At 34.0% G+C, this 19,633-nt stretch overlaps 1 non-coding gene across 1 annotated transcript; it reads right to left on the bottom strand.

Annotated features, from left to right (window-relative positions):
• LOC113848699 lies at positions 1 to 107 on the bottom strand. The gene has a single exon (XR_003501962.1). It is a non-coding gene; the product is annotated as a small nucleolar RNA R71 (small nucleolar RNA).
• Positions 108 to 19,633: the final 19,526 nt, after the last annotated feature.

Genomic DNA, 19,633 nt, shown 5'->3' with positions numbered 1-19,633 from the left:
AAGCTAAGAGGAGAGATCACATCCTTCATGCAGCAAGAAGAAGAAACTTTATATGAGGCATAGGAGAGATACAAGGAACTCTTGAGAAGATGCCCACACCATTGTATACAGGAATGGATGTAACTTGAAACCTTCTATAATGGGATGAATCCAGCAACTAGAACCATGATAGATGCACCTGTAAGAGGTTCTTTGAACACCAAATCACTAGAGGAAGCTCAAGGAATTACAGATATGATGCCCTCCTCCATGCATCAAAGCTTTAGTTTGAGACAATCAACAAGGAGTAGTGGCTATGAGGCAAAACTTCTTGAGACTTTTTTGACTCAAAATCAGCTGCAAAACCAATTGTTTTTTGAACAAATAGCTGCACTCACCCAACAAATCAACAACTTACAAGCTGCACCAACACAGAACACTCCACTTGTGTGTGACTTTTGTGGAGGGAATCATGTAAACGGAGCTTGTGATGGGAATAATTCTGAATCTCAAGAGCAAGTCAACTATATGGGGAATTTTCAGAGACAACAATCTTTATTTCCCTTGGTTTTTAGTTCTCAAACAGTAGAAACCAGCAGCAACATAGTTGGAATAACCAAAATTCCAATTGGAAAAATTCTAACTCTGCTATCCCATTTTCAAATGCTGGTCCAGCAGCACAACAACCTTATTTCCAAGGGAATCCAGCCAACCAACTTCAAAAAAATCAGAGGTTTTCTAAACCACTGAATGAAGGGCTGAACAAAATGGAAGAAACCATGCTGCAATTCATGAAAGTAACACAAACAAGCTTCTAGAATCAAGAATCTTCTATGAAGAAGTTGAAAATACAAATTGGACAACTAGCTGAGCAACTGTCCAGCAGAGAGGATGGGAGATTCCCTAGCACTAAAAGAACAATGCCAAGCTGTGATGACTAGGAGTGGAGTTGTTGTGGGCAGTCCAAAACCAGCTGAAAAGTGAGAGAAAACCAAGGAAGAGGAGAAGATGAAATCTGATCTAGAGGAAGGAAACTTCACCCTATTGAAAAGAGAAAATTCAGAAGTGGATACCCTCCCTAAAACTGTGAGAAGAACAAAGAGGCAAATTTTAGAAGATTCAAACAAGCCTCTAGATGAAGAGAGATACAAGAGACTGCCCTATCCACAAAGAGTCACCAATCCTAAGCAAGAAAGGTAGTTTGAGAGATTTCTAGACGTCTTCAAGAAGCTCCAAATTAATATACCATTTGCTGAAGCATTAGAACAAATGCCTTCATATGCAAAATTCATGAAGGAGCTGCTATCCAAGAAGAGAAAGTTAGAGAATGACAAGATAGTCCCTTTGACTGAAGAATGCAGTGCTATTTTGCAGAGAAAGCTGCCTCAAAAATTAAAAGACCCAGGCTCATTCAGCATTCCATGCTCTATTAGAAATTGTACAATAGGAAAAGCTTTGTGCGATCTTGGGGCAAGCATCAACCTTATGCCTCTTGCCATCATGAAAAGACTTGGAATAGAGGAAGTCAAGCCAACAAGCATCACTCTACAACTTGCGGACAGATCATATACTTATCCATATGATATTGTAGAGGATTTATTGGTTAAAATTGACAAGTTTATTTTCTCTGCAGATTTTGTGATTTTAGACATGGAAGTGGATGCCGATATTGGGCAGACCCTTCTTAGCTACAGGGAGAGATTTGATTGATGTGCAAAAGGGGGAATTAATGCTTAGAGTACAGGATGAAAATGTTACTTTTAATGTTTTTGAAGCACTCAAACATCCTAGTGATGATAGCACTTGCATGAGAGTTGATATTTTAGAATCTATTTCATTTCCTCAATTAATTGATAATGCTGATGAATTTTCTATGTTAAGGGAAATTATAGTTGCAGGAAATTCACAAGCTGCTGTAAAAGGAGAAGAAAAATTCATGGAATATGTGCAGCAACTTGAAACACTGCCTATCATTCCTTTATCCAAAAATTCAGCAAGAGAGGAGCTGAAAAAGGAAGAGGAAGAAGAGAAAGTGGAGAAACTTGAGCTGAAACAATTGCCATCTCACTTGAGGTACTCTTTTCTGGATAAAAAACATCAATATCTAGTGATTATGAGTAATAATCTCAGGGGAGATGAAGAAGAAAAGCTGGTGAGAGTTTTAAGGAATCACAAATCTGCAATTGGATGACACATCTCAGATTTGAAAGGTATTAATCCATCCTTTTGTAGATATAGAATTATGTTTGAGGACAACTACAAGCCAATAGTACAGCCATAAAGAAGGTTGAGTCCAGCCATGAAGGAAGTGGTTAGAAAATAGGTGATGAAGCTGTTAGATGCAAGGATAATCTACCCAATTTCGGATAGTCAATGGGTCAGCCCAGTTCAAGTTGTTCCTAAGAAAGGAGGAATAACTGTGGTGGCAAACAAAAAGAATGAATTAATACCCACTAGAACTGTCATGGGCTAGCGCATGTGCATTGATTATAAAAAGCTTAATGATGCAACAAGGAAAGATCATTTTCCCTTACCATTTGCTGATCAAATGTAGGAAAGATTGGCTGGACATGCATTTTATTGCTTCCTTGATGGATATTCAGGCTATAATCAAATAGCGGTGGACCCTATGGATCAAGAGAAGACTTCCTTCACATGTCCATTTGGAGTATTTGCATATAAAAGGATGCCATTTGGATTATGCAATGCTCCAGCCACATTCCAAAGGTGCATGCTGTCCATTTTTTCAGACTTAGTAGAAAAGACCATTGAGGTCTTCATGGATGATTTTTCTGTCTTTGGCAATTCTTTTGATGATTGTCTATCTAATTTGTCCATTGTTTTGCAGAGATGTCAAAATACAAACCTTGTGCTGAATTGGGAGAAGTGTCATTTTATGGTCCAAGAGGGAATAGTCCTTGGCCATAGAATTTCTGAAAAGGGAATTAAGGTGGACCAAGCCAAAACTGAAGTTATTAGTAAACTGCCTCCACCAATTAATGTTAAGGGAATTAGGAGTTTCTTAGGCCATGCAAGTTTTTATAGGAGGTTTATAAAAGACTTTTCAAATATAGCAAAACCTCTTAGTGATTTACTTGTCAAGGAAACTGAATTTGTGTTTGATGAAGCATGTTTGCATGCATTTTCTGTTTTATAAGAGAAACTCATATCTGCACCTATTCTAGCCAAACCTGATTGGAATTTACCATTTGAATTAATGTGTGATGCTAGTGATAATGCAGTAGGAGCTGTTCTAGGACAGAGAAAAGACAAGAAATTGCATGTGATTTATTATTCCAGCAAAGTTTTAAATTCTGCACAAGTGAATTATACAACTACTGAAAAGGAACTCCTTGCCATTGTGTTTGCCTTTGACAAATTCAGATCATATTTGATAGGATCAAAAGTAATAGTATACACTGACCATTTTGCACTTAAATATTTGTTGTCAAGGCAGGATGCCAAACCAAGATTGCTGAGATGGATTCTGCTACTGCAAGAGTTTGAGCTGGAAATTAGAGATAAAAAGGGCAAGGAAAATGGAGTAGCTGACCATCTGTCCAGACTACCATTGGACAGTTTGAACTCTAATTCTTTGGACATCAATGAAGAATTTCCAAATGAGAAGTTATTTATGGTGGAAGAGTCACCTTGGTTCGCTGATTTAGCAAACTTTAAGGCCACTCAGCTGATTCCAACAAAGTTTAATTGGCAACAAAGAAAGAAATTTCTGCATGACAGCAAATTTTATGTGTGGGAAGACCCTTACTTGTTCAAAATAGGGGTAGATGGTCTGCTGAGAAGGTGTATACCACAAGGAGAACAAGCTGAAATTCTGTGGCATTGTCATAACTCAGAATATGGAGGCCACCATGTTAGCTCAAGGACTGCTGTAAAAGTCTTGCAAGTAGGATTTTTCTGGCCAACATTGTTTAAAGATGCCAAGAATTATGCTGAAAGCTGTGACAAGTGTCAAAGGACAGGCAATATCTCTAAAAAGCATGAACTGCCCTTGAACAATATTTTAGAAGTGGAGATGTTTGATGTATGGGGAATTGATTTCATGGGACCATTTCCCATGTCCTTTTCTTATGAATATATACTTGTGGCAGTAGACTATGTGTCTAAGTGGGTGGAAGCCATCCCAACAAGGTCTAATGATGCTAAAATGGTGATATCCTTTTTCAAGAGAAACATATTCACTAGGTTTGGAGTACCTAGATTCTTACTGAGTGATGGAGGTACTCATTTTTGCAACAAATATCTTGATTCAGTCTTAGCAAAATATGGAGTGACACACAAGATTGCTACACCTTATCATCCACAAACAAGTGGACAAGCGAAAGTTTCAAATCGAGAAATTAAATCTTGGAGAAGGTGGTGAATAAATCAAGAAAGGACTGGTCCAAGAAGCTAGATGACTGTCTATAGGCATACAGAACAGCCTTTAAGACTCCAATTGGTATGTCACCTTACCAATTAGTCTATGGAAAGGCATGTCACTTACCTGTGGCATTGGAACATAAGGCCTATTGGGCTACAAAGTGGCTGAATTTTGATTTGGTAAAGGCTAGAGAGAAGAGAATTCTGCAGCTACATGAATTAGAAGAATTCAGACACCAAGCCTATGAAAATGCCAAAATATACAAGGAGAAAACCAGAAGGATCCATGATAAGTTCATCCTGAAAAGGGAAGTTAGACCTGGACAACAAGTATTGCTGTTCAATTCAAGACTGAAATTATTTCCAGGGAAACTCAGATCAAGGTGGTCTGGACCCTTCCTCATTAAAGAAGTATCACCTCATGGGGCAGTCTTGGTAGTAGATCCTAATACAGGGAGAGAGTTCAAAGTAAATGGCCAAAGGTTAAAAATTTATCATGGAGAGACATTCTCAAAGGAAATTTCATGCATCAAGGTGGTTTCTCTTGAATGAGAAACATCAAATGTTAAGCTAGTGACGTTAAAAGAGCGCTTGTGAGAGGTAACTCACGTTTCTAAAACCTGAACTCTTATTGATTGTAGTTTAGATGTTGAATTTCTAGTTAATTTTGAGTCATAGTAGTATACTTTGTTGAATTAGGTAGAAATTAATATTCTGAAATTTGATTTTTGATAAGGAAGTGTAGTGAAAATTGATTGGTTGTTTGCTGTGATTCAGAGAAAAATTAGATGGTGAACTTAAGTTTCAAGATGGGTCATGATCAAGGAATTCAGATTGTAGAAAATTTGCAACTCTTAAGCTGATATAGAGGGAACAATCATGAGAGTTGAGACTTCAAGTGAGTAGAGTAGCAACGCAGGGACCTTATGATCTGCGCGTTGAAACTTTAAACACTTGAAGCCAACACGTGCACACCAATTGAGAAGAATCTGAAGCAGTGAGTTGTGCGTTTTCACTCTAAACATTTGAAGCTTCAACGCACAGTTGCGCATTGACACGCTAAATGGATAGAGCCAAAATGCAGAAGCTCTGAGTGAAGAGCTGAGGAGGAGCAGTTGCACGCCTTCAATCTACTCGCATGACGCCTTGGCGTGCGCCTTCACTCTAAGTGAATAAAGCCAAGATGCGTTCAGAGCGCCTTACACAGAGAAGTTGCGCGCCTTAATGCCAACTGGGTGAAGTTACCACGCGTAGTTGTACGCCTTCACCCTAGCTGTTTACAGCCAACATGCGCACAGGTTAGATCCTTTAAACCTTAACTTCCTTCATTTTAAGTAAGCACATGAGCTGCATGAGGGTTTTAAGTTGAAACGTAGAACGAGTGAAGTAGCCACGCCTAGGGTATTTTTGAACTAAATCTTTTACGTGATTACTTTCCCTATTTAAAGCCTTCACGCATTCAGAGTTTTCACTTAAAACCCCCAGAGCCAAAGCGCACTGTGCAAAACCCTAGCTGCCCAGATACCTTCATAAAAAATCAGCAACTTTCTGTTTGTTTTGAACTGAATCTGAGACTTCATTCCACCACATTATCACTGTCGAGTAAGTTTGTATCTGTTTTGCACTCCAATTCTAGGTAATTTTCCTCAATTTGCGAATTAAATTCTAGGGTTTTTCTGAATTTGATTTGGGGATAAATTGGAGATTGTGATTTGAGCGTGAATTATGCTTAATTGATGATTGGAACATGAAATTAAGGTGTGATTGAGTCGAATTCATGCCAGAACTGTAATTTTTCATGAAAATTTGAATCTACATTATGAATTTTCATTTTGTTCCCTTGTTGAGTATGTGCAGAAATATAACCATGAATATTTTGGGAATTTTGTTGAAAAATTTGTGCAATGTAGCATTGAGTATGATGAGAAACATGTTCTGTGAAATGCTGAATTAATTTTACTCCGTTTAATATCCAGAAAAAGAATTCAAATTGAAATACATGAGTACTAATGTGATTTGTTGGAGTTGTAACTGTCTGATCATAATACATTAAAACTGTGCACTGCTGCTCTGGATTAATCTGCCCTGAAATTCACATTTTTACCATGAATTTTGTAAAATTGTATTGAATGATTGAATCATTAAAAAATCAGCATGCTGTACATAATAAGTAAGGATTGAATCTGGGCTTATTTATTGTCCTACATCTTCATTGAATCTGTTGTTGCTGCATCTTGATAAGGATTTACATAATTTGAATGTCAAACTCTGTGTATATGTCTTGCATGCTACAGTCTCAATGACCTTACCATTTCAATCTAATTGTGTTCTGCAAATACTTTCAATTCATCATATATAATTATGAATTTTTTGCTTTTTCACTGTTGCAGTGCTGTACATAGTTGGATTACAATAGTTTTCTGTATATTGAGAAACTGAAAAATGGCAAGCACACTAAGGGGAACTCCTAGGACAAAAAGAGGCAGATTTTCAGAAGGACCTTCTTCAAGAAGCATACCTGAGCATGACCCTAGATTCAGAGGCATCCCACAGGAAAATTACTTCAAGGCCAATATTCTGAAAAGAAAAATAGTGCATGACAGAAACTTTGAACTAAAAGAGGATGAACACCCTGAATTCTCTGACCAAATCAAGAAGAGAGAATGGGAATTATTTGTATCAGCTGCTGGCAAGGGATTCAAAGAGCTGACACAGGAATTCTATGCTAATGCCTTAACGACTAAGGGAAAACACTTACCCCCTGATCCCACTTTTGTTAGGGGCAAATTGATCAATTTCTCAACTGAGAACATTAACAGAATATTGCAGATCACAGCTGAGAGGGAAGAAGGGTAGAAAGACTTCTCTGAATTTCTGAAAGAGAAGGACAAGGATTACATAGAAATTCTACGCAGGATAGGCAGACCAGGGACAACTTGGGAACTAGAAGCAAGACATGAGGCTAAAAACATCTCCACACCCAAGAATATCCTAACCAGAAATCTGCTGCCCTTCACAAAAGTGTGGAGCATTTTCATCTTGAGTTCCTTTATGCCTGTAATTCACAGCTCCACTATTGCCATCAAGAGAGCAGAATTGATCTTTGCAATAGTGAATGACTTCTTTGTGGATGTTGGGAAAGTGATTAACAGTAGCATCAAGGCAATTTTAAAATCAAAGTCTGATTCCTTAGCTTTTCCAGACGTGTTAGCTTTGCTGTGCAAGGATGCTGGAGTGGATTTTGCAGATTTCAGAGAACAACTCAAGGCCACTCCTTTTATAACAGCTGCTATGATCAAGGAAATGTATACCAACACTCATGTCACTGCTGACTTACCTCTCCCAACTAAATTCATGAAGGAATCACCTCTGAAAATGAAATCTCAACTGCAGAAAATTCTGGACAGACAAGAGTCCTTGGCTGCAAGGCAGGATGTTCTCCTTGAAAGTCATAAAGTTGAACTTCTCTTGATGGACACTATGATGATGAACATAGGAAAGAAGTTAGAAATATCAAAGGAGCAGCTGTATGAGTCTGAAGTCCAGAACGTGCAATGTTTGAGGGCCACTACATTTAACAATCTTCCATTATTCACTCCTGGTATGCACACTCCTCCAAGAGAAAATGAAGAGGAAGAAGAGGAAACCAGTTCAGAAGAAGAGGAAACCAGTTCAGAGGAAGAGGATGTAGAAGAAGCATACATTAGGAATTATTTTGCTTTATTTTACAGCTGTAAAGTTTTAGTGCTTAGGACAATTTATATTCTGTACAATTTAGTTAGCACTTTTGAATGTTGGAAACACTTTAAATCATTTTTAGTTGTAATGCATTTTGTTGTTAATTACTTTAAAATTTCTGCAGTATTCATTTCATGAAATTCATTTAAATTGAATTTTGTTTGTGTAGAACACTTCACATTTGCACACGACACTCACACTTGGACTGCACACTTGCACAAGCTTTCATAGAAGGGGGTGAAATTTTGTACCTCTGCTTCATGATTTTAAGCTGCCTTATTCACTGAAAACACTTCCTAAAAAACATAAAAATAATTGAAAAGGAATCATTGAACTGCATCTTTTGAAATAATTGAATATAGTAAGATTCTGTGAATTCTGAATTTCAAATTCTTTTAAGTTGTTTTTCCCATTCTCACATGATTGCCATCCTGTGTATATAGTTCTAAAAAAGTAGATTGTGAGCCTGATTGTTTAATATTTTCACTTTAATTCCTTGGTGAGACTTGAGCCTCATGCATAACATTTCTTGATATGTGAAATGGATCTCATATTTTGCTGCACCTCTAGAACTTGCATTGTTTCTTGGTTGAATATGTAATTTGCGGATCTCACATTCATGATGGAGGCCTTCTTTGTTCATGCTTAGTTAGCCTAAATAGCCTAAATGAACCTCCTTTTATGTGTGAAAACCCTAGTTCACCCCCTTTGAGCTTATGACCTTTTCTTTGGAAAACCTCAAAATAAGCCTTGCTGGAAAAACCATGTCCTATCCAAAACTGAAAAGAGGCAATTTGAGTTTAATCAAAGATGAAATCTAAAACAAAGTTTGGGGTGGTAACATTTTGTAATACATTGCTTGAGGATAAGCAAAGTTCTAAAGTTTGGGGTAAGAGCCAGCAACAAAAATTTGAGAAAATTTGATAGAAAACGAAAAAAATGAAAAGCAAAGTTAGAAAAAGAAAGATTGGAATAAATAGGAAAAGATGATGTAATCTCAAATTTTAGTTTTAAATTTTCACCTACTTGAATTGCTTCTCTTCTGTTTGGAAATAACCACATTAGTTTCTTATTTGTTTGAAGTCCTCCCTGTCCTTTAACCTTAATTTCACCTGAAAAGCCCTCTTGATATATGAATCACTGTATACTTACAGAGGAGATTGAGAATATTTGCAAGCCTATGGTAGAGTGTAGTAAAAAGGATGATTTTGAGAGCAAATACTGAGCCTAAACACTAATTGAGTGATGAGGCAACACTACTTGTGAGTTGTGAACATATTTTTCAATTTTGCTCATATGAAACTTTGCTGAATTACATGAATTCAGATGACATGTTTTTGTTGATTGAGTGGTTAAAATAGTGTAATGATCATGTTGATCAATGGATGAATAACTTGATTTGGATGAGAAATCAGAAAGATACAGAATTTGGAATTAGAAGTTTTCAAAAATCAGTTTGATGATTGAATTCTTGTCAATTGGATTAATCCCTTTCCCTTTTGTTTGATTTGATTTGCATGAGGACAAGCAAAATTCTAAGTTTGGGGTGGTGATAAATCCATATTTTACCATGTTTTTAGCATAGTTTTTGGTTAATAATTGAGAAACTAATTCTAAAATAAACTTGAAAAGATCACAAAAATAATATAATTAGTATAAATTGTTTGTTTTGTTGAAATATTAAAAATTGTTTAAATTTTTGTAGGAGTTCATGAAAAAAGATGAAAAGTTATTGAAAGTGCTTAAAGGAAGGATTAGAAGTTGAAATTGAAGAAGAATAGTCAAAGAATCAAGCTTGAAGAAATCCTAAGAGCTGGGCGTTACAACTCCAAGTGATTGGCGTTTGAACATGGAAAGAACAAAATATAGCACTGAGTCTGCGTGGCTATTCTGAGTGATGCGCATTAACACTCCAGCAACTGAACCTAGAAAACTGCCAATGCATTGAAACGCACATAACCTGGCGCTTTGGCGTGCAACAGAGCATGGAAACGCATAGCAGATGGCGTAGCAACGCAGAGCTAAGCACATAGAAGAAGCATTAATTGGAGTGCTGTGCGTTGAAACGCACATCACTTGAAGCCTTGGCGCGTAAGAGTGCATTGCAACTCATAGTGCAGGTCATGGCAATGCGGAACTGAGCATCCAAGTAAAGTCTAGACTGTAACTTTGCATGTGGCAACGCAGAGCAGTTGCAGCCTTGGTGCTGAGCGCGTGGAAACGCAAATCACATGCAGCTTAGGCGCGCATCCGCGTGCCTTTACTTCAGCCACTGCGTGTTTTGGCGCAGATTTCTGCAACTTTATAACTTCTTCTTCTTGCCAATTCTGGACGTTTGGAGCTTCTGTATCACTTTTAGAAGATTCTAGAACACCTGGGAACAACTAACTATCAGAATTTCAAGGGTCAAGTCGAAGAATTAGAGGAGCTCTATAAATAGGAATTAGGAACTTAGAAATAGGGTCTTTTGGTCAATTTTAGTTTTTTTATTCATTTTTGTAACCGTTTTAACTTCCAAGGGAAGTCAGAGGGAGAAGAGAGGAGCGACTTTTGTTCTTCCTTGCTAGAGGAATCTGGAGGGAGGCAAAGTTATTGAGATGACTCTCTGCTTTTCATCTTCTTTTCTTCTTGCTTCTCTCCATTTCATTGTAATGTGTTTCTAACTCTTTTGTTAGGGATTTATGGATCTAGAATTGATATATTGATTTCGTTTTGACTCTGAACTTTGAGTATTTGATTTGATTGAGGGATTAATTCTGTGTTTACTTGATCTTTGAATGGAAATTCAATTGATTAATCAAAGAGTAACCTTTACTAATAGAAATTGGGTTTGTTGCTTGGATCTGAATTAATTACCAAAACTCTTGACTTTCTTAGGGATAAGTGGTCTTAGTTTTGCAATCTTTTGGTTCTAATTCGTAATGCAATATTGAACTAAATTTGGCCTAAGGAATTAGGGAGATTTGGTTGAATATTTGGACCAATTAGTTGAGGAATCAATCTTTAGTTATTGTAAAGATAAACTGATTGTCAATCAATCAAATGCTTGAATGTTCAGTGGCAGAACTGAATTGATATTGATATTCTAGTGAAATAAATTCTTAACTTTCCTCCATTCGTGATTCATTCTAATAGTACAAGTTAACATTCTGTTTTTAACAATTTCTCATTTCCTTAATTTTGAATTTTACTTTCTTGCATATTGAAATCTGTTCAATGAATTGTTTGGTGCGAATGGTTATTATCTTGTGAATTGGTGATTAAAAATAAGATCCTAGAGGACGATACTTGGGACTCAATCTGATTTCCACATTTTATAACTTGCTACAATTACGTAGTACACTTGTTAGTAGTGAAATTACACCATTTAAGTGTTGTGATAAAAAAGCGTGTAACACATTCATATCCAATATTTGGGCTTTACTTGAGCACAAAATTTTGTGTTGTAAGTGATGAAGTTGTGATTAGTGTGAGTGCAATCTATTACATAGGTGTGACTTGAAGATTATTTGTTGGGTTTTGAACAACAATGGTTGGTCTTGATGATACTGCGATTTATAAGGGTTAGGACAACGACAAAGGTTTTAGCATGACTTTTCTATCATTTGACAAGTGCAAGAATTTCAATTCCTCTTACCTTCCCTTTCTTGTAAAGGCACCAACCGTCTTACAAATACAACTCTACATAAACCTTCTCTGTCATCTCCTTCACCAGATCCTCTTTCAACAGAACCTTCACCACCCTTCTTCTCTTTCTCTCTCTCAAGGACTAAAATGCTTGATGGTGAATATCTTGGGGACTAAAATGGCAGATAAGTTATAATCTCAATGACTAAAATGAAACAAAAATATATACTATACTATATACGACGTCATTTTTGCCACGTAAGCAATGATACGTGTCACTTAAAGGGACATGTCAGCGTCATTTTGCCACATAAGTAATGACACATGTCACTTAACGTGATATGTCAGCCTTCCATTACTATCTATTAATGGCGTTTGGGTCTAGGGACTTAAATGCTCAAAGGAGATGAAAGTCAGAGACTAATGTGATATTTTTAATTTTTTAGGGACTAAAATATAGGACGCAAACTCTCTTGAGGACCAAAATCAGGATTTAGTCTATCTTAAATTATATAATATTTTATAGTTTTTAATAAAAAACTATTATTTTAAATTGATATACAATTTTACAAACATTGTTTATATGATAAAAAAATTTTAATCTAACTATTGATCTTAGAATTAAATTAGAGAAAAAAAGTGATATAACTTAAGCATCTATCAAGATACTAACTTCTTAGTAAAAAATAAATATTAAATAATAAATAATCTCAATTTTTTAATTACTATATTTTATTAAATTGTAATAACAAGTATGAAGCCGCTATATCTTTCAAGTAACAAAGTTTCATAATTCAAACCTACAATTTTTGGTTATTATGTGATGGTGTAACAAAGGAGAAATAATAAATATTAAGGAATTCAATATTAGCGTGGTGAAGAACACGAGTTTTCCTGATACTAAATCTATTTTAAGTCATTACGTGATTTATTAGGAACTATTGTCTTACCTACCCACAAATAAAGTGTTGAACAAGTGCTTCTCAGTGATGGAAGAGTCCTTGCACTCTATGTACAGACAACAAAAAGTCATGAATAATTTTATCTTGACCGAAGTCGTTTATAATCAACTTCTACACAAATAGACAAACAACAACAAGGCCTGTTCAAACTCACTAACAGAAAACTATGATAAATGATGAATATTGATCAAAAGTAAATTATAATCAACTTTTGTACATACATTAAAGTCAATTATAATTAACTTTCACCCACACAAGAGTTTATTATAATTGATTATGGCTTGACATGACTGGAACTTAAGTATTTTACACTAAAGTAATCTTCTATTATATAGAAAATATGACATATATGTAAACAAATTGACTTTAGGAAATATATGTAATATATAATTTAATTTATTTTATTTTTATAAAAAACTTGATGATAACTCATTTCTAAATTAAAAAAACCTAATGTTCTCAACAAAAGATCATACTAAATATTATTCAATTTTGCAAGACAAGGATAATAATTGTTGTAGTTTCACAATTAGAAGGATTATAATTTTACACTTCTAGGTGTTATTTATATTTATCTTACATTCTTCTGGATACATTTTTAAAGTATTGTTAACCTTAATTCTAAAAGTTGAAGATAAGTGGTTAAAATTAGTAAAATTTTATTAAAAAGATACATATTTATTATTTTTTATACTTGATAAATATTTATGTTTTCCTTTAGTTTTCTTAGAAATTTTAGGTTGTTAATAATTAGTTTTAGTTTCTTAGTTGCTTATTTACATTATTCGATTTAAATTCTTGCATGATTACATTCACATATAACAATGCATTCTAGTTATATTTTCTTTCAGTTTTGTAGCTTTTTGAAAAAAGAATTAAGCCACGCTACAACATAAGTGCTTGAATCTGATATGTGGGTTGGGCCTTTGTACTGATCCTGACAGCTCATGATTAGTACAAAAACTTGAAAAAAAATGTGTTAGCAAAGGAGGCAGAGCATAATACAAAATATTGGAGAAGAAAAACACTAAAGCTTGGAGCTTGAGAGAAAGAGACCTCTCTTGGGCATTGATTCTTCAACTCTTTATGTTTTTTTTTTTTTTTTGTTTATAGCTTCCTATTATCTTTCGTTCATTGTTTATTTTAAGTCATTCTCCATAACTTGTAACTAAACCCTTTGTTAAGGGTGATTTATGTAGGTTATGTGTTTGATATCATGTTAATGTAAATGAATTTAAGTTTTGTTCTCGTTTGATAATGGGTAGTATATTTGAGTTTATTTATCATGAATTGCTTGATCACCAATTTAGGTTTATAGGAGTTTTTACAAATTTGATAAAAGAAGTAAGAATCATGCTTGTGAAATGCAATGTTATGAGTTGAATGACACTTAGAGATGGGCAAACATGATTCATGTGGTATTCAAGGGTTTGAAACTTACTTGTAAGTTAAGTATGGTAATAGATTAGGTGCTTGACTTTTCTTATGTGACATTAGATGATCTTGTGAAAGACTTTGTTGATATGATTACCTTATTACTGCTCAATTGAATTTAGACAAGGCATATTGATGTTTATGTTGCATTCAACACATAGTTGAAGTAAATCACCCTAGCATTTAACTCCATAAATTTTATGTTGCTTTTATATTCTTTTACCATTTTATCCTTTATTCATTTTGATATAATATCTTTGTAATTGTTCAACTTGTTATCTAATTAATTAAAATCAATATTTGAATTATTTGTGTGAGTATAACAACTCTTTTTTTTTTTTTTTAACTTTATTACTTAACGACCTAGTATACTTACTAGTATCACTCTCCTTTAGGAGTAATCAAGTTTTTAGCATTGTTGCTTGAGACATTTCAATATTAATATTAGTTAATTAGAAAGTAGATTGAACATTTCTTTTATTGTTTGTTTACTTTTTGTTTATTTACTTATTAGATTAATCTATTTTAGTTATCTTGTTTTGTTGCTCTCTTGCAATTTTATTGTTAATTGTCTTTGACACTCACGACCTCTCATCCTTATTTTTGTAGTTCACTTCTTTTTATTTTTGTTGTTTATGCATAAGAATAGATCAGTAGGTGAATTGTTATTTGATCCTAAGATTGAAAGAACTTGCAGACCGAACAATGTTGCATGAACAAAACAACTAGTAACCCATAATACTGTGGTATTTGTAGAGAATCAAGGTGAACAAATGAGTGAAGAGAATAATAATAATAAAGTGTTAATAGATTATAAGACTCCCAACTTAAATGCTTATGCACCTGGAATAGTAAGACCTCTAGATTAGACTAATAAATTTGAGTTAAAAACTTCATTGATACAGTTTATTCAGAGGAATTGTCAATTCTTTGGGTTACCAAGTGAGGATATCAATGCTCACATTAGCAACTTGTTAGAGATTTGTGATACCATCAAGATTAATGGGGCATTAGAGAATGTCATTTGATTGAGGTTGTTCCCATTCTCTTTGAGGGACAAGGCTAAGGCATAGATGAAGAATTTACCACAAGGGACCTTGTCTACCTAGGAGCAAGTTACCACAAAGTTCCTAGCGAAATACTTTCCTCTTGGCAAGTCTACAAAATTGAGGAATAATATCACCTCATTTTCTCAAAATGAGGGAGAAACTTTATGAGACTTAAGAGAGATATAAAGATTTGTTAGCAAGATGGACACCATGACATTCTGGATTGGATGCAAATCCAAAAATTTTATAATGGTTTAAGTTTCAATACAAAAATGATGTTGGATGCAGTTGCAGGTGATTCTCTTCATAACAAGACACCTGTAGAGTCTCAAGAACTCTTTTAGCTTATTGCAAGCAATGACAATGAAAAGCTTAGTGACAGATTAAAGTAGACTAATAATATTTTAGAGGTTGATACTACTGTTGCTCTAATGGTAAAAATGGAGGCTATTTCAATTCTAAATATGGATATTAAAAAATAATTAGGAATGATAAAGACTTCACCTTCTGCTACAGTGTTAAGATTTGACTTTTGACAAGGAAATCATCTTAATAGTGAGTGCTCAACTACATAGGACAAGTTTTTAAAAACAATCCTTATTCTAACACCTATAATCTAGGATAAAGGAATTATCCTAATTTTCTTGGAGTAACCAAGGCCTTGAAATGCAACAATATACCGCTCCTTCTTAATAAAAGAAGAAGTCTATCTTTGAAGATATATTTCAACAATTCATAAAGACTCAAACTGCTCATGTGGAGAGGACTGAAGCTCAACTCATGCATTATGATGCTCTATTCAAGAATAAAAAAGCTTTTACCTGCAACATAGAAAATCAAGTGGGGAAAATTTCTTAACAACTTACTCAAAGACCATAAATTCTTTGCCAACTAACACAGTAAAAAATCATAGAGAAAATATGAAGATTGTTACTCTTAGAAGTGGGAAAGAGTTAGGTAATCTCAAGAGCGAGGTTGTAGAAGTGGTGAAAGAGGCCAAGGAAAAAGGGAAGAAAAAAAAAGAAATTTCCATGAAAAAAAGGGTAGAAGATGCAAGGACCTCTCTACTTATGTGGCACCACTACTCTATAACCTTTCATTCCCTATCATCAAAGGGTGAAGCAATAGAAGAAAGAGCAACAAAACAAATAATTTACAAAGTTTCTTTAAGATTTTCAAGAAGTTGAAAATCAACATCCCTTTTGTTGAAGCCATAACTTAAATGTCAAGTTATGTCAAGTTTTTGAAAGACACCATTTTACAGAAGAGGAAAATCAATGAGAATGAACTTATAGTTCTTACAGAAGAGTGTAGTGCAATTTTTCACAAAGGATGTGATTGATGAAATAGTGACTACTCCATTTGATATTGTAACTACTATTGATCATTTAAAAGCATATGAAAATGCCAAGGCTTATAAAGAAGAACCAAGTTATGGCATGACAAAAATATTATAAGGAGAAATTTTCATGCAGGGTAGAAGGTTTTACTCTTTAACTCAGAATTGAAACTATTTCCTAGAAAATTGAGGTCTCAGTGTGTCTTGATCATTTCAAGTAACTCAATTCTCACCATTTGGAGCAATTAAAATCACACATTCAACATCTAGAATTCTACTTGAAGTGGTACACCAATGTCTAACTAAACCAAAGTGCTCGTAAGAGAAAACTTAAGTTCTTTTTAACTTTTTGTTGTCACTTCTTTTTTTCTTTAATAATTGCATTCATTGTATTTTATATTAAATTTGGATAATTTGTCTTAACTTGATTAATTAACTTTCTTAGAGTATGTTATTTGATTTTGACATAGAATGTGGAGTTTTTAAGTTGCTAGAACAAGATACAGGGATCAACGGTGAAATTGTTGTTTATCACAATCTTTATATGTTCCCAAACTTCTCTTTTCACCGTTTGAATCTAATTTTTGACAAAAATTTCCAAATGTTTGTCTTTCTTGGTGATACTTATCACAAAGCTGAGAGAAACACTAACTATCAAGTGTACTAGGTAGTTGTAGCAAGTAATAAAATTTGGAATTCGAGTACCAAGTATCATCCTCAGGGATTAGTTCTATTAATTACCGCTTCACAAATTAATAACTAGTTGAGACAAACGAATATTGAAGATGTTTTAAATCATTGGAGAACAAAAGCAATAAGGTTTAGAAATAAAAAAATTACAACAAAATACAACTACTAATTTTAAATGAAATGATGAGTGAAATTGATTGATGATCAATTTCACTTATTTAATCAAAGGACAATCCCTTGCTCATTGATCTTAATATCTAACTAAACTACCTTAATTCCTTAAGTGTAATTCAGTCAAATATTGCATTAGGCATTAGAAATTAAGAGATCACAAGATCATGAATTCTTATCCCTAAGATATCCATAACCTTGACATTCAATTCAGATATGAGAAATTAACTCAACTTCTATTGATGAAAATCCTCTAGGATCAATTCAATTGAATAGCTAATTCAAGAATTGCATTAAGGAAAGAATTAAAAGTTCAATATAATCAAGATCTTAAAATTCAGATCCACAATCAATTTACAATATCAAAATCAGATCCATCAGTCCATAATAAAAAGATATTAGAACATGTTTCTAAAAGAAAAAGAGAAAGAGTAGAAGAAGAAAAGCTGCTGAATTTCTTCATAAATCCAATCCCCAGCTTAATTCCTCAAGGTCCAGAGCTTGGAAGTCACTCCCAATCTCCCTCTCTAACTCTCGTAAGATGTGGAAATGAAAAAATGAAAAAAGATCTCAAGTTTCTGAGCTAATCTCATATTTATAGATTTCCTGCCTTTCTAGCGTGGTTACTTTTATAAAATAAAGTAACCACGCAGAAGGCTTTTTGGTAGTCTTCACATCTAGAACAAGCACTTTTGTTGACAATAGTAGCAATGCAAAGATGAATTACCTCAAATATCATACGCGTGTTCACTTTTAATCACAATAGGAACCATGCGCACCTTGTTTTTCTGGAATGCTCTCTGGAATAATCACTTTTATTGACAAAAGTAGCAACGCGCAGCTTGTTTTGCTCTTTACTCATGCGCGTGATCACTTTACTTAAAAATAGTGATCACGCGTAGCTTATTCCTTTTATCCAGACTTGTGTGTGTTCACTTTAGTTAAAAATAGTGACCACGCGAGACTTGTTACTCTTATCCTAGTTCTAGAACAATCACTATTGTTTGTAATAGTGATAGCGCAGAGTCTTTCTTCATGGGCATAGTTAATATTATTGGAAAAAGCGTTAACGCATAGGTTAACTTCTGAACTTAAGCTCTGGAATGATCACTTTTCTCAAAAATAGTGATAACGCATAGGTTAGCTTCTGAACTTAAGCTCTGGAATGATCACTTTCCAGAAATAGTGATAATGCTCAACACTTAGCTTCATTATTCTTTGCTCTTTGTTTCCAAAATTACTATTCTCTTCTACTTTCTCTTCTTCAATCCTTATCCTCAAGACTCTTAACTTAGAATACCCTGCAAAACTAACAAAATTACATCAGAGTTCTATCAAATTCACATAATTTGAATTACTAAAGACAACAATTTACTTTATTGAACATTTATATATTTTTGTGCAATTTTCACTTTCTAAATAACATTTCTATTAAAAACAACCTAGAAAACTACATAAAAACCTAGTAAAATATGCATTCATCAATACTTTCTCAGAATTTGCACTAAAAGTGAAATTAACTAGCAAGTGTACTAGTATAGTTGTAGCAAATTATAAAATATTGGAATCAAAGTTAGGTTCTAAGTATCATCCTCAGGAAATAATTTTCTCAATTATCACTTCACAATCCAACAACTAATTAAGTCTAATACAATGCAATTGGAGTTTGTAACATTTGGAAGCAAATTACTAAATGCAGAGTGTAGAAAATATAAGAGAACAAAAGCCATGAATTTTGTATTGAAACAGATGTATGAAGTATAGTTAGGGGTCTACTTCACCAAAACTTCACTATTAACTCAATTAAGTTATGAACATTCAAGCATTTGATTTGATTAACAATCAGTTTCACAAATTATTAGTCAAAGGTTAATTTCTTAACTCAATGACCCTAACATTTAACTGAACCATCCTAAATCCTTAGGTGTGATTCAATTAAGTGTTGCATTAAGGATTAGAAACCACAAGATTGCAAGATTAAGATGACTTATCCCTAAGAAATCACTAATCTTGGTAATTAATCCAGATCTAAGAAACAAATTCAACTTCCATTGATAAATGCTTCTCTTTGTTTAGTCAATTGAATTTCTATCCAACAACTACTTTATTAGCAGAATCAACTATTCAATCCAATCAAATACTTAAAGTTTAGATAAAAAATCAAATCAACCCTTCCATTTCAGATCAATAAATCCCTAACGACAAAGAATTTAGAAAACCATTACAAAGTGAAAAGAGAAAGAAATAGAAGAAAGAGATGA

This window comes from Abrus precatorius, unplaced genomic scaffold (genome assembly GCF_003935025.1).
Source record: "Abrus precatorius isolate BTA unplaced genomic scaffold, Abrus_2018 Scaffold8, whole genome shotgun sequence".
In the NCBI taxonomy this organism is placed as follows: Eukaryota; Viridiplantae; Streptophyta; class Magnoliopsida; order Fabales; family Fabaceae; genus Abrus; species Abrus precatorius.
The sequence above is the reverse complement of the archived record's forward strand: the minus strand, read 5'-3'. Positions and strand labels throughout refer to the sequence as shown.